This window comes from Prunus mume, linkage group LG1, assembly GCF_029339155.1.
Source record: "Prunus mume cultivar Tortuosa linkage group LG1, ASM2933915v1, whole genome shotgun sequence".
Classification (NCBI taxonomy): domain Eukaryota; kingdom Viridiplantae; phylum Streptophyta; class Magnoliopsida; order Rosales; family Rosaceae; genus Prunus; species Prunus mume.
Genome location: NC_142698.1, coordinates 30361143 through 30378403, shown reverse-complemented (window position 1 = coordinate 30378403; position 17261 = coordinate 30361143). Strand labels below are relative to the sequence as shown.

The window sequence follows — 17261 nt, the reverse complement described above, 5'->3', positions numbered from 1 at the left end:
TTTTTTTTTCAGGATTGTACACTTTATTTTGAAAACTCACCAAAATTTCAATTTACAACAAAAATGGATAAAACTTTCTAGATTTGAAGAAAATACGTAAAAGTAAAACATATTAAAATTTCATGAAAATCCAAGTTCAGGAAGTTTTCAAACACGTATTCAAAACATAGTATGTGGTAGAATCAGAACAATTCCAACAACATAGTCTCTACTTTGAAATTTCACTAAAAACTCAATTTAAACTCAAATGGCACAAAACCAACTTTGAAATAACCCTTGAGACATCAATTTTGATGTAACAAAATTCCAGAATAAAATTGGCAAAAAATCACATCGAAATAATCCAGAACTTCACATAAATGCACTTTGAAAGAGATATATGTCATTGAGGTATTCTAACCAACACATGATTTATAACTAGTACTCAAAGAGACAATAGAAAGATGAGCTTCATGCTTTCAAAGAATCATTTACTTGAGATGATAGTGGCTAATTTGATTAATTGATTGACAAGTAACAAGCCATTTGAGAGAAAGTACCCATCTATAACATGAAATTCAATATAATCAATGAACAAGTTCCATTCTAAACTTTCCCAAGGTGGCTATAGAAGTCCGCTCAACCTAAATTTTTGATATGTTATAGTAGACAGAATTTCGAACAACTTTGATGAAGGAACCAAAGTCATTTGAGTACAGGAAATCATAGAAACATATTGAACCAAGCACACTACTGTGAAATCAGAAAATGGTAAACATACTATGATCATACCAACTTTTCGGAGGCTATACTAATCGGATTAGGTGAAAATTGAGTATGTTATAGGAGTCACGTATATGAACAACGTTTATGAAGGAAGTTTTCTCATTTGAGCTTTCTATATTTGCGTTCCTGGCTGTTCCAAGGAAGTGACGAATTTTGGATTTTGAAGAGGAACAAAAGAAGAATGAAGATGAAAATAAGGTGAATGAGGAAGAAAATGATGATACAATGAATGATGAGGATAAGAATAATTTCATGATTGAAGAATATTAATTAGGCTAGGTGAGTCATCACTAGACTAGGTAACTCAGCACTTTCATAATGGCAAATTTGAAAGTTTGAGGCAAGAGGGGAAGAATGGGAGGAGGGTGGTTTGATGTCCTCCACACTTTTTTTTTTTTTTGGGTTACAAGGGTATTTTGGTAATTTTCACACATAGAGATATTTTTGTCATTTTTGTCCAACTTGAAATTAAACACACTTAATTTAATAATCTTCATCCAAAATCACTTAATAAAATACCCATAATCATTCTCCATCATAATATCATTTTTCACTAAAATATGAAAATCTACCTTGAATTTTTTGGGGCATTACATAGGTATATTCCATTTTATTTTTATTTATTGAAAACCATCCCATTATAATTTAGCGATGATGAAGATAAGCAAATGCTGTGGTTGTCAAATTTAATTTAATTTAGTGGGGATGAAGATGAGCAAAAGTTGTAATTTGCAGCGTTCTAAGTATGTATTTACTTTCTTTTTTTCAAGAAATTAGCAAGCACCTGTAAAACTGCACAACCAACAAACATTGTAATCTTCATCTCCCCATACCCTGGAATCAGAGAGGTCTGCAACAAGAATCATTTATCATCACATTTCTTTCACAACCAAAAAATATAAATCAACTTTCAAAAATCAATACCATGGCATCAAGCACTTCCACCAGGCCCGGCCCAAATGTTTTTAGGCCCACTTATAAAAGAAACCAAGAAATATCGACATTGTAAGCGACTTCATAGTGGCTGGCTGGCTCCAACCACAACGGTTGATGTAAACTTCTTCACATTCACTGGCATGACAACCTTCCAAGGTATTGAAGGCAACCTTGGCAGAGTTTCCAGCTCTCAATGGCCAGAGTGTCTCATATACCGTCCTTCAATTCCCATCCAGCACTACGAACCTCCACACACTCATCCTCGCTCCGCTGAGCCCCTCTTCCTAGTCGATGGTACCCTTGAAGTCGGGTTTGTTGACACGAAAAACAACCTCTTTACGCAGACACTTCAAGCTGGGGATCTATTTGTGTTCCCCAAGGGAAGTGCACTACCAGCACAATGCTGATGCACAAAAACCAGCTCTGGCAATTTCTGCTTTTGGGAGCGCAAATGCCTGAACTGTTTCAATTCCCAGCACTTTGTTCACCACGGGAATTTATGGCAATATATTTTTATGCTCCCAAAACCATGATGGTGGAATTGAGAAAAAGTTCAATGCCTTTTGATTTGTTGCTCAGTTTTATGCTCTTGTTTCTTGGGTTTGAATAATCATCCATAATGTATATGTTATCAATGTTTGTTAACAGTACTTTTTTTTTTTTTTGTCAGCTACAAATCGCACTTTTCCCAATTGTGATTAATTTCAGAAAAGCCCCAGCTTCGCTTTGATTTGTTACATCATTTGTCACATCTCCATTTTCTGTTGGTGGAATCGTAGTCTCTCTCTCTCCATTTTATGTTTTACAGAGAATTTAATGCTGCTGCAGATTTTTCCTGGCCAGAATGGGTCATAAGAAGGACTTGGGTCTTCAGATTCTGGCGCGGATGCCCTCTCGGTGGCATCTCTAGTTTACTTAGGGATGATAAACTAGTTGCTGTGTAGAAAGGATACACACATGTTGATGACTTGGTCAAATACATGACAACAACACGTTGATCATCAAAATGAAAGTTGACCAAGAGATGAACTCTGAACCAATATTAATATATACTAGATATATAGATAGAGCATTCAGAATATTACAGTGACACTTCATTCGTTGACCATAATTTTAAACAATAATATTGGAATTTTTTTTTTTTTTTGGTCCAAGTTTTATTATTCTACACGTAATTTTCCGAAAACTTAGTTGAAAAAGCTCTTGCAAATGGGAACAAATAACTCCTCAATTAATTAATAAAATGATTGGCAAAGACCTATTAGTGTAGTAGTTTGGAGTAATTATTTTCTTAAGCAAAATCCTATATTCAAATCTTAGCATCCTAGTGTGTATGAGTTTAATATACTATCGTCCCTCTTAATAGAAAATTTTCAACTAAAAAAACGATTGCACACCTTAAAAGCCATCATCTCTTATGTGTTTTCTCACTATCTTTTTTCCTTTTGCTGACAACAAGTTCATTGGGTGTCGGCAGTTTCCATGTCTTGATAATGACCTGATTCATGATCAGTGGGAATGCCTCATTTAATTAATTAAATACTACTTTTTCTTCTTCTTTTTTAATCGGAAAAATAAAATACTACAAACAAAAACTCCAAGAACCCGCAGGCCCCAATCGGTCAAAAAAGAAAGGGGTCGAACAATTCAGAGGCAAGCCAGCCTCTCAAAACTTGGAAGGGGTAAGCCCATACCCCAAGCTCGTCACAGCATCAGCCGTAAAATTTGCCTCGCGGAAAACATGACTAAAGGAGCTGAGAAGCGCAATATCTTTAATCAAGAGGCTGATACTCCAAGGAGCCACAGCTTTCTTGTTAACACAGTCAATGATGAGTTTAGAGTCACCTTCAGCCAAAATTTTACGCCATCCTCTATGAGCCGCATAGGCAAGGCCATCCCGTAAAGCGATACACTCCGCAACAGAGATAGTATTCTCACCAATATTTTTAGCCCCAGCCAGCAAAACATGACCATCAGAATCACGGAACACAAAACCAGAAGCTGCAGACCCATTCCGGACGGAACCATCAAAATTCATTTTGACCCATCCACCCGCCGCCCCGGGGGGGGGTGGGGTGGTGGTGGTGGTTTCCACTTAATATGCATAGGGTAAGAGGGCCTCTCCACTTTCTTACAATTTTGCTGCCAGTAGTCTAAACCAACCTGCCCAGCCACAGTAAGGATACACACAGGATGAGGCTTTATGTCTTTAAAAATCAGATGATTCCTTGCTTCCCAAATCTGCCAGCATAACAGAAGAGCTTTGGAGAGGCTATCTGGGCTTGAGGAGTTAGGTGTAGTCGGTAGAGAACCCAACCAGGTGAGGATATCAAAATTTGGAGAAGTGATCCCAGGAGCCATGTTGGTGTAGCTCCAAATACTTTGAGCAAAGTGACAGGTGGAAAAAAGATGAGGAATGGTCTCCCTGTGACTATTACAAAACGGACACTCAGGATTGATCTGAGGAAGGAATCGGTTCAAATGGCCCCTGACTTGGAAGTGTTTTTCTTATGAGTAACCAAGAGAAAATTTTAACTTTTGGGGGGACCTTAAGGCCCCACATTTTCTTTAGAAGGGCTGCTTGAGAATGATAAGAATGTCCTGCATCTGCACATGATAAGCACTTTTAATAGAGAAAATACCACTAGGGTTAGAGCAACTCCACCCATTTGCCCTTAGTCATGGCAAGGAGGGAGCTAGCACTATTCACGTAAATAGTGGTTGTCCTTGCAAAATCAGAATTTTGTTTCACCGTTGCTTGCTAAGAGCGATTCTATTCATTTTTTTGTTTTATTCACAACTTTTTTTACCTCAATAATTAATTTGGATAATATTTTCGGATAAGATTTTCGGGTTCCTACGTGTCAATACTATTCATATCTCATAATCGGATAAAATTTTCAATTTCAAATTTCAGATAAAATTTAAAAAAAATTTGGCTGGTATTTATAGAAAAAAATTCATTAATTTTTGGGTATTTTTAAAAAATTTCGAATTTTTTCCAAGATTTTATTGCAAAAAAATTGGCTGCCGTTGGATTGGAGGAAAAATCGATCGGAGAGCAGACGACGCCACGTGCGAGGAAAAAATCAAATCGAGTCTTGTAGCGATCTTGTAAGCGATCTTTATGCGGGCGTCGAAGCGACCTGTTCGGACCTCGGCCGAGGCGCTTTCTGCCAGAGTTAGGTGGGTCCCACCCCCGGGGCTGCTCATTTGAGCAAATGTTTTTTTCCCTAGCCTCGAGCTGAGGCTGCTGCGATGGAAAGGCTCTTAGGACCCCAAATTAATTGATCCTCCAAAGGGAATAGAGGAAGAGGAATAGCACTAATTTTGTCTATAATATCCTGGTCAATAACATCTTGGAGCTTACTTATATCCCATTGTTGGTCAGTTAGGGACTCAGAAACAACCAAATTAAGATTAAGAAAACTTCTTTGTGTCATGGGAATCAGATCAATAAGGGGTAAAGGAAAAGCCCAATGGGCAGTCCAAAAGGGAATGGACTTAATATTTCCCACTATCCACCTGATACCCATATTCAGCACATTTCTAGCATGTAAGATTGCTTGCCAAGCTGAAGAATGGGATGGCTTCTTTTTCAGGGCTAAAAAACTTTCTTTCTGTAAATATTTTCTTCTAACAATTTGAGCCCACCAATTGGAGTTATTAGTCAGACAAATCCAACCCAGCTTGGCTAAAGCAGCTTTATTAAAATAGGTAGCCATTCAAACATCAAGACCTCCCATTTCTTTAGGGGTGCAAACCTCCTTCCAAGAAACAGGAGGGATTTTGGTATGGTTGCCCCAGAAAAAATTTCTACAAGTAGAATTCATCACTTTGCTGACTTCTTAAGGACATTTAAAACAGGATAAAGAATGATTGGGGATGCCAGAAACACTTGCCTTGATCGGGTAAGTCTACCAGCCCCAGGATTTGAGCCTTCCACCCAGCAAATTTACCTTTAATTCTTTCCACCATGTTCTTGACATTGAGAGGATCTTTCCAGAAGGCAGTGTTACATATCCCGAGGGGTGACCAATAGTAGATTTATGTTGAATTTGCATGCTGCTACTGAGACTAGATCTTGCATTGGCTGTAACATTGTTAGAAAAATGCACGTGGACTTGTGTAAATTAATTTTTGACGATTACTTGGAGAAAGAGTTAAGCAGGTTTAGTAATGTTCCTGGCAGCCATAGTGGTGGCCCTGGCAAAAATTAAGCAATCCTCTGCAAAAACAAGGTTAGAGATACGAAATTCTCTTGGCGAAGACAATAAGTCAAGATTGGTCTTAGAGCATCTCCAGCGCCCAACCCAACTCGGGTAAAAGGTGCAGAGAGCGAGGAAGCTCTAGCGCAGAGGCCCGTAGCCGGTTTCGTGGTGGGTCCCACGAGCCCGAGGAAGTCCAAGGGCAATTCTTGCCCGGGCTGAAGCCCGAGTTTGGTGACGTCTGGCGTCTACGCCGGATTTCTTCCCTTTGTTTCTGTTGCCTCTCCAACACCCTCGACAAGTTTGACATTGAGAGTAGAATGTGTTTTCTAAAATCTAAGAAATGAAGGAATAGCTAAGAGATGGTGTGAGAGGTATGAGTTGATGGTGTAGTTTTATAGAGGGATTTAGAAGATAGAGATGACACGTGGCACAATTTTAGAGGATGAAAATCTTATCTTAAAATATGATATTATAATTTTTTAAAATATCTGAAAATCTTATCTGACATTTGACACGTGACACAATTGTAGAGGGTGAAAATCTTATCTGAAATATGAGATTATAATTTTTTAAAAATATTTGAAAATCTTATCTGACATTGGACACGTGGAACAATTTTAAAAGGTGAAAATTTTATCTGAAATCTGATATTATAATTTTTTTTTCAATATCTGAAAATCGTATCTGATATGGGACACGTGACACAATTTTAGAGGGTGAAAATCTTATCCGAAAATTTAATTACAAAAGATTATCAAAATTAATGGTTTAAAGTATAAAAAAATAGGAAATAAAGTACAATGAATAGTAATTGCCTCAGACTTGCCCTACACTTTGCCCTTGTGGGTGGAACCACAAATGCAATGGTGACACTATTCACGTGAATAGTGGCACCCCTTGCTTGCCTTGCCTTAGACTTAGCCCTTGTGGGTGGAGATGCTCTTAGGAGAAGAGGCTACCAAATTGCAATGTTTAATAAAAGGTTCCATACATAAGATACAAATATACAAATTTATAAATAAACCCAATCCTAGACATGTATTTATAAAAAAACCCAAATATTATTTAAACATAAAAACACACCCAAAATCAACTCCAAAGTCAACAATTGTATATTTTTTTGGTGTGTTTATAAATGGGTTTTGAGTGTATATAATGATGAGTTTTGGGTGTGTTATAAAGTGTTTTGGGTGTTGGGTTTTTTTATAATTTCAGCTCCCATTTTGGGTGTTTTAGTGAAACTCCCATAAAAATATAGGGGGAGAGGGGGTCTCCTTGTCTAATACCCCTAGACGGGGTAAAAAAGCCATGAGGGGAACCATTAATAAGAATAGAAAAGGAAGTGATAGTGATACAGTTCATAATTCTATCACACCAAGCCACGCTGAAACCAAACTGGCTAAGGCAAGATTTAATATAAGACCAATCAAGGACATCATAAGCTTTTTCCAGGTCAAGCTTAACAGCCATGGCTCCTCTAGAACCTTTCTTACGTTTGAAATCATTGAGCAACTCATGGGCAATTAAAATATTATAAAAAATAGACCTTCCTGGGGCAAAAGCCCCTGATTCGGTGAAATGCATTTGGAGATAATAGGTTTAAGCTTATGAACAATAATCTTAGTGATGACTTTATAAGTTACATTGCAGAGGCTAATTGGCCTAAAATTGGCTACAGTTTCAGGAACATTAACCTTGGGAATAAGAGCAATATTGGTATGATTAATTTCTCTTAAAGACAAATTGTGATCAAAGAAGTCATCCACCAATCTTTTTAATAAATGCTTAGTATGATCCCAAAAATTTTGGTAAAAAATAGGATGAACACCATCCGGGCCCGGAGCTTTAAGAGCGCCAATACTCTTGACAGCTTCAAAAAGCTCTGCTTCAGAAACGGGGGCTAAGAGTCTATCATTATCAGACGCACTAACACAAGGTTGGATAATTTCTGTGTAGTTTTGAACCGCCCTCAAACTTGGAACATTAGAGGCCGTAAATCTCTTTTTAAAAGCATTTACAAGCAATTGATTAAGGCTCTCCTCCTCAACCCAAATGCCACTGCAATCCTTGAGCTTTAAGATTTGGTTTCTCTTCCTTCTAATCAAGGCTTGGGTGTGGAAGTATTTCGTATTCTTATCACCTAAGTTCAGCCAATGGGTTCTAGCTTTCTGACAGTAAAAAACCTCCTCCTGCTCAAGGAGCTGTTGTATGGATTTATTAATTGAGAGGTCTCTATTTGTAAGATAGGGATCGGTGGGCTTGGTAGCTAATTGGTCCTGAATGACTCTTAACTCATCTTGAAGAGAGATAATTCTGTGGAAAAGATTACCAAAGACCTCACGGTTCCACTTCTTGAGCAGATGTTGAAAGGTATGACAGCAAGAGTTAACCTGCTGAGAAGCATTGCCAAGATAATCCGTGTTCCAGGCTTGGTTGACAATTCTAGGGAAATCCGGATGGGATAACCACATAGCTTCAAACTTAAAGCTCCCAGAGTTGTTTCTCTTGTTTTTTGTGGTGCAAGAGAGGGAAATTGGACCATGGTCCGATCTAATAATTGGCAGATTCTGGAGAACACAATTTGGGTACAGATTTAGCCAAATGGGATTAACCAAGACACGATCAAGTCTCTCATAAATAACAGAGGCATCTTTATGACCATTACACCAAGTAAAAGGAACACCGGTAGCACTAAGGGATATAACTTCACACAGGTTTATAAAGTCATTGAATTCAACCAAAACAGCAGGGGCAATGGCAGAACCACCTAGTTTCTCACTAGAAGTACAAATGTTGTTAAAATCACCCATAAGCAACCATGCATCAGACCTCCCAGGCTTAAGGTCGAGAATATCATTCCGAAGTTGTTTTTGCTTATGCTTTTGCGGATAGGCATATATAAAAGTAGCTTTCCAATGTTTGTTTTCAATAATATCATGCATATGGCAATGTATAAAACGCTCATGATACTCTAAAATAGATATATTAATAGAAGAAGGATTCCAAAGTAAGATAATCCCTCCACACTGACCTAAGGCAGGGATACAAAAAGAACCAGCAAAACCAAGCCTCTGGGCAATAGCCTCAGCACGGACCCGAGAGGCTCTGGAATCCAAAATACAAAAGACATTTAAGCTAAACGTACTAATATAAAACAAAGCTTGAAAGATAAATCCTGGCCAGGCACTGCCTCGGCTGTTCCACGATTCCACGACATCATCTTCATGGGATAGGACTAGGAGAAGTACGAACAGAGGTCTCAGCCTCCTTCATAGATTCTCCTTCAGTTTGGTTTGGTTAAACCGTGATTTTGAATATTGCAAACCGTACACTGAACCACATATTTCGGTTTGTTTTGGGTTCAAACTGATGACCAAAAAAAAAATTGAAAAAAACAAACCAACCCAACCCATCGGTTTGGTTTAGGCAATTTGACCGGGTTTGGGTCCAAATGCCCAGCCCTATGACGAGGACCGCCCGAATCTCCTCGGAAACCGGACAGATCCGCCTAAATTTCGACATCACCTCGATGCGGGCCCACTTACTAAAGACGAGACTTTCTACCAAAAATTTGGCAGAGTCTCCTCGTAAAATAGACATTCCCAAACTTCAACATGTTCAAAATTACGATTATAAAAAACCAGCGGCATGCTTTACGAGTAATAAAGCAGTTTACAACAAAGGCCTCCGACCTCACGATTTATACTTTCAGCGCGATACATAGCATATCTAAGAAATTCGAATACAACAGAAGTGCAGTTCAACTGAAAGGAAAAGGTGAAGGAGTCCCTACGAAGGCTCAAGTTTCGAGGCACAGTCCGGCTCATTGTGGAGCTCGGGCTCTTGTAGGGCAAAACAGAAAATTGTGAGTGGACGAAAATTAAGTTCAGTTCAATTAAATCAAAGTATAACCCCACCTTTATAAAAACGGCAATAGCGAATCCAGATGCATAATAAAACCTTCATAAGCAGTATATAAACATATACTAAAAATAATACCGGATACCGAATCTGAAATCCGTGAATCACACTTCACAAAACCCACCACTCAAAACTTAAGAGTCCCGAGAGATTAAACTCTCAGCGTACCAATGGTACGATCGGTGAGAAGTATCCTTACTGAGAAATAAGAACGACAGAAGATTCATGTATATATATATATATAATAGTAATATAAAATATAATAATAAGAATATATAAATATAACCAAATTTTGTTGTCTTGAAACAATCCAACCGGAGGATTGTTTGACTAGTCTACATGTGAGAGCCATTCCTCAATTCACCATGTGTCTAGGGAACGAGTCGTCCAACTGGGAACTAACTCTAAGCCAGCGTACAGCCGACACAGTCAAAGCTGCGCTGAAATACCAGTCCTATGCTTGCGCAGACTACCCCAAATCCAGGGTCCACAAACATCCCTCAATGATGTCCTGAAATAATTCCAAGTGTATCCAGTATCAATAATCAAGTTTCAGATCCGGGGAGGTACATAGGATAGTGTTTAAAGCACTCCAAACAGACATATCAATGATCACACCTTTACATAAATTCATATTAACCTCCCAAGTAACCCACACATAACCATATGTGTATATATACCACCACGAATTTCACATTCGAATATATACCATATTCAATAAACAAAATAAAGCAATATCCCATGTTTTCCATGAATAAAGTCATGCTGAAGTTTTGAAAGAAAAGTCCACTCACAAATAGTCCCACACAGTTTGACCCTGAGAGGGTCTCGTCACACGTATACGGTGAGTAATTCAAACGAAAATGCGATTAACATTAAGCGCTTGAAACAGACCTTTAAAATAAAACTCTAGCTTCCTGGGTTTCTAGTGAGTATGAGGAAAGAGGTGTTCTAGGGTCCAACTACCCAATTGCACGATGAAACAGACCTCGGAAGACACTCGGTCAACCGACGTTTAAACATTCAATTCGGGTCAACCAGGCCCATGGGACCCACGACCTCCGTTTTTCAATCCTGGAGTTCCTAGGTTTTACAAGGTCTAGGATACACGTCCTGCAAGTTTGGTCCGAAACGGACGGTTAGATCGCTCACGATCACACGATTGGACGATTACTAAAACCCTAACCCTAGGGTTGGCATTTCCAAAGAATACGGGACTCCGTTTTACGGTCCGTTGAATCCTACACGATCCTAAGGGTGTCTAGAGTAACATACTTCAATTTGGAAATGATCCAACGGTCGGAATATATCGAACCCAGATAACGCACAATATGCGCTAATCCGTTCGATAGTCAAACGACCTTGGAATCGAGATCCGCGAAATCCTCGACAACCTAAGGATCTGCTGGAATAATTTGCAACTCCACCACACTTGCCTGCGGCTGCCACACGCACGGCAAAGCGAGTGTGCAGAGAAATTCCGGCGGAAAATCTCCAAATCACAAGTCACCATCTCGGCTCTGGTCCTACTCAACTAGGGAGCACTTCATTCAACTACGGCCAAGCCCAAAACCGCCAGAACTGGCCGAAATTCAGAAAATGGCCAAAACCCTAACTTCTCAAATCGGGTTTTATGCTACGAATTGATCAAATCTTATGCAGATCTGCTAGAACAAGGAAAAAGAGGAAGAACCCTCACTAGTTTCACCGGACATGGGCTCTTTGCTGGTGGCGCAACGCCGAATTAATCCGGTTCAAGCAATGATATCGTCGACAAATCTCGAGATTTCCGGGAGGAAATTGGGTGGTTTAGGCGGGACTTCACTCGAGTCGAGCGGACCGGTCCTCGAGAGTCTGGGGTGGCGAGAAGTGGTGGCGGCGTGGATTTTTCTGTTCGGTGAGAACTTTCGGGAGAGAGGAGAAGAGCTCGGGAGAGAGAAAGAGAGAGAAGAGTGAGGTAAAATTGAAAACAAAACTGATTTTTTTTTTACTAATACATTTTCAATTTATTTACGATTTTGCCACCGAAGGTAATTTGATCGCCAAAACTCCGATTCAAGCCTACCGCCTTTGTCTATGAATTCATTTCAGAACCACCCACGCAGCCAAACCATCCGTGGTCCCAAAATCCTTTCGAATAAGAAAATGACCAAACTACCCTACCTCAAGGGTAATTTCGTAAATTCACTTGTAATTAGATTAAATACTTTAAATTGGAAATTTCCTTGGAGTCGGGGTGTTACAACCTACTCCCTTAAAAAAATTTCGTCCCAAATTTACGCCTATCAACTGAAGAGATAAGGGTATTTGGCCCTCATCTGCGCCTGGGCTCCCAAGTAGCCTCTTCCACAGTTTGACTTCTCCATAACACTTTCACTACAGAATGGATCTGAGCGCAACCTCTGCTCCTTCCTATCTAAGATCTGCACAGGTTGCTCCTCATACTTCAGATCTTCCCTCAATTCCACAGGTTGATGCTCCAGAACATGAGAAGGATCATGCATGTACTTCCTTAGCATGGGTACATGAAACACATCATGAATCCGAGATAGTTCTGTAGGTAAGGCAAGTCTATAGGCAACTGGTCCAATACGCTCGGTGATCTCATAAGGTCCAATATAAAGAGGGCTTTTCTTCCCGCGTTTACCAAACCTCATCACACCCTTCCAAGAAGATAGCTTTAAAAACACCCAATCCCCAATTGCAAACTCAAGATCCTTGGACCTGTTGTCCGCATAACTTTTCTGTCGGTCTTGTGCGGTTTTCAACTTCTCTCTAATCATTTTCACCTTCTCAGTTGGCTCGGATACTGTCTATCTTTTCCAACTTCCTTTCACCCACTTCATTCCAACACACAGGAGTTCTACACATCCTCCCATACAGAGCCTCATACAGAGCCATCTCAATGCTCGAATGATAACTATTGTTATAAGAAAACTTCACCAATGCAAGGTGAGTATCCCAACTGTCTTTCAGTTGCAAAACACAAGACCTCAACATGTCTTCCAAGGTCTGAATGGTTCTTTCCGACTGTCCCATCACCAGGGTGGAAATCAGTACTAAAATGCAACTTAGTACCCATAACCTCCTGTAAATACTTCCAGAAATGAGATGTGAACCTTGCATCCCTGTCCGATACAATGGACACAGGAGCTCCGTGCAACCTCACTATCTCATCCACAAAGAGTTTTGCTAGCTTTGACAGAGAATAGGTTTCCTTTACAGGTAGAAAATGGGCGAACTTGGTAAGTCGGTCAACTATCACCCAAATTCCGTCATGCCTTTTGGAAGTACGTGGAAGTTTGAAAACGAAGTCCATTGTGATAAGCTCCCACTTCCATTCGGGGATCGAAAGTGGTTGCATAAGTCCAGATGGTTTCTGCTGTTCCGCTTTGACTTGTTGACAAATCAAACATCTGCTCACATACTTAGCAATATCTCCCTTCATATACGGCCACGAGTAGTACTCACGTAGAGTCCGATACATCTTAATACTACCAGGATGCATAGAGTAAGTAGAACAGTGAGCTTCTTCCATGATTTCCCTTCTTAAGTCTTCATTGTTCTTGGGTACCCAAAGACGAGTTCCAGTCACCAAAGCTCCATCCTTTCTTATTGCATAATCCGTCCGTGTACCACTTTCTACTTCCGACCTTATCACACAAAGATTAGGATCTCCCAATTGTGCTGCAATCACCCGCTCAACCAGAATAGGCCCCACATGCACACTAGCAAGCATTCCTACCCGAGAGTCATTTCCAAATCCACTCCATCCTTCCGCAGTTCTACCAATAACGGAAGATAGACCATTCTGAGATGAGCTAGACTTCCACCAACATTCCTACTCGGTGCATTTGCTACCACATTAGCTCGGCCGGGATGATACTCCATCGTACAGTCATAATCCTTAATCAATTCCAGCCAACGCCGCTATCTCATATTCAACTCCCTCTAAGTAAAAAAGTACTTGAGGCTCTTATGATCAGTGAAAATCGACACGTCTCACCATCAGGTAATCGCGATTTTGAGGCGAACACCTGCGGCAAGTTCCAAGTCATGGACAGGATAATTCTGCTCGTGCTTCTTGAGTTGCCTCGATGCATAAGCAATTACCCGATCATGTTGCATCAGAACACATCCCAAGCCTTGTAAAGATGCGTCACTATAAATCACAAAGTTCCCCGAGTTATCCGGAAGAGCCAGAATAGGTGCGGTGGTTAACCGCTTCTTCAGCTCCTGAAAACTCGCTCGCACTCCTCCGTCCATTCAAACTTAACATCCTTCCTCGTCAACCGAGTAAGAGGTGTTGCTATCGAAGAGAACCCTTCTACAAACTGACGATAGTAGCCCGCTAACCCCAGGAAACTCCGTATCTCTGTTACACTTGTGGGTTGCACCCAATTCTGCTTCTACTTTACGAGGGTCCACATAGATTCCTTCTGCTGATATTACATGTCCAAGGAAGTCCACTCTATCCAACCAAAATTGACACTTATTGAACTTGGCATAAAGCTGCTTCTTTCTCAAAGTCTTCAATACCAGTCGCAGATGTTTCTTATGACCCTCCAAAGTTCGGGAATAAACCAGGATGTCGTCTATGAACACAATCACAAAGTGATCCAAATAAGGTCGGAACACTCTGTTCATGAGATCCATAAGCGCTGCTGGAGCATTTGTCAATCCGAAAGCATCACTAAGAACTCGTAATGGCCGTAACGAGTCCTGAATGCTGTCTTGGGAATATCATCTTCCCGTACTCTGAGTTGATGATATCTCGATCTCATATCAATCTTGGAAAAGTACTTGGCACCCTTCAACTGATCAAACAAGTCGTTAATTCAAGGCAAAGGATATCGATTACGCATTGTCACCTTGTTCAACTGCCTGTAGTCGATACAAAGCCTCATGCTTCCATCCTTCTTCTTTACAAATAATACCGGTGCACCCCAAGAGGAAACACTAGGTCGAATGAACCCAAGATCCACCAACTCCTGCAATTGAGTCTTCAACTCACGCAACTCTGCTGGTGCCATTCTATAAGGAGCTTGATGAATTGGATTCGTTCCTGGAAGAAGTTCAATAGTAAATTCGGTTTCTCTCCGGGGAGGCAAACCAGGAAGATCATCAGGAAAAACATCTGAAAATTCACAAACCACAGGAATATCTTCCAGATTCAGAATGGACCCTTGAGTATCAATGATATAAGCTAAGTATCCCACACAACCCTTCTTGAGTAATCTTTTTGCCCTTATGGCGGAAATAAGACAAGATGGGAGAACTCTACGCTCTCTATGGAATACTGCTTCGGGTTGTCTAGGACTTCTAAACACAACCTCTTTTCGGAAACAATCCACTGATGCACGATGGTTTTCCAGCCAATCTATTCCCAAGATGATGTCAAGGTCAACTAATTCCAAGGGAATCAAATCAGCTTCCAACATGGCATCACCCATTTGGACGTAACAATCCTTGAAAACCATGTCCGCAAACTGAACATCGCCCGTAGGCAATGAGATACTAAAATTCTCTGCCATGGGTGTCGGTCTAACACTGGCATAAGGTAAGAAACTATGGGCGATGAAAGAATGAGTGGCTCCGAGATCTATCAAAACAGGAGCAAGATAACCAAAAATAGGGATCATACGGTGATAACATCAGTGTAGTCTGTGCCTCCTCTGCGTCATCGAGAATACACGGGCTGTGTAGTAGAGCGTCAGACCCTCGGCCCTACCGCCTGCCGAAAATTGGATTGCACCCACTACTCGATGCGAACCCGCTGCATATGACGATGCACCACTGCGGTCGACTCGAGCTCGCTTCGTGCCTCGCTGGGCCGGTCTCCGTTGCAAGCATACCACCAGCGAAGAAGGGGCACTCACTCTTATAGTGCCCTACCTGCCCACAATGAAAACATGTCACTCCGCCCCTCGGCCCGAGCCACTAGCCTGCCCACGGTTTGGGCAATCCTTTCTAACATGTCTTGCACCGCCCACACTGTAACAGTTGTAGCGCCTCGAGGATCCCAGGCTGTCTGCTCACGATTGTTGTCCCGAGGTGGCTCCAGAATAGTCGAGAACTAGACCCCACTACCGAATCGTCCTCGTCCTCGGACCAACCACTACTCGAACTAGAGCCGATCCACCCCTCTTTGATGGACCACCAGCCCACGAACCAGATGAGTCTCTCGCGCGCCTATCAATACCGCACCCAAACTGTACTTCTTGGCCACCCTGCTGCTTGGGCCAAGGCTCTCATGGTAGGATCGTCGAGCGTGACCACCACCGAATATCTAGCCACGACCCTCTTCAAACGTGTGCACTTATCTTCCTCTGTGGTCATACTCGAACCGGGACAGCTCATTAAATTTGTGCTCATACTCGAACAACGACATGGAACCCTCGCCTCGATCAGAACTCGGACTTCTTCGCATTCTTGTAAGTATGCGGTAGAAGCTGATCAAAGAATGCCCTTTGGAACTCTTCCCAAGTAATGGCAGGGGTTTACATACCCTCTTTGAACCTCTTCCACCATTGGTATACATTCCCCTTCAGAAGGCGGCTGCGAACCTTATCTCCATCGGGACACCGAGAACTTCAAATATCCGCTCGACATCATGTAAGCATCACCTCAGGATCGCACCACCATAAAACTCTTTTGCTCCTAATTCCTTTACCCTCTTTATGTCCAAGCCTTCAGTATTCCTTCTCCCATGTAAGGCAGTAGACATAGTGCAGGTGAACCGAGATAAGAGAAGCCGCAAGCCGGGCTCATTTCCTCCATCATGCTCCTCGGCCGTGGAGATGGTGAAGATGGGGTGAAGGAGGTGGAGAGGGTAGTGGAGGTGGAGGTGGAGGATTTGCTCCCCATCTCGAAACACGATCACCCCTCGTTCTAGGACGCTGAGGATGCATGATTTACACAAAGGAAACCATAGAATCATTAGTTTCAACAATGCAACAAAAGCGCAAAGGTCGAAGGAAAATGAACCTAATGCTCTGATACCGACAGGATCTGCCCGAATCTCCCTCGACGGGGCGGATCCGCCTAAATTCGACATCACCTCGATCGGGCCACTTACTAAAGACCGAGACTTTCTACCAAAAATTTGTGAGAGTCTCCCCTATAAAATGAACATTCCCAAACTTCAACATGTTCAAAATTACGATTATAAACAACCAACTGGCAGATGCTTTACGAGCAATAAAGCGATTTACAACAAGGCCTCGGCCTCGATTTATACCCTGGGTGATACTGAGCATATCTAAGAAATTCAAATACAACAGAAGTACAGTTCAACTGAAAGGGAAAATGTGAAGGAGTCCCTACGAAGACTCAAGTTTCGAGGCACTCGGTCGGCTCATTGTGGAGCTCGATTGCTCACCGACTAGGGCGCATAAAACATAAAATTGTGAGTGGGCGAAAATTAAG

General features: G+C 41.3%; 2 pseudogenes; one reads left to right on the top strand and one right to left on the bottom strand.

Moving 5' to 3' along the window:
- The first annotated feature begins 1845 nt into the window (after positions 1-1845).
- Positions 1846-2438, top strand: LOC148921571 (germin-like protein 9-3; annotated as a pseudogene).
- Positions 2439-12118: 9680 nt separating this feature from the next.
- On the bottom strand, positions 12119-12616 carry LOC148921570 (uncharacterized; annotated as a pseudogene).
- Positions 12617-17261: the final 4645 nt, after the last annotated feature.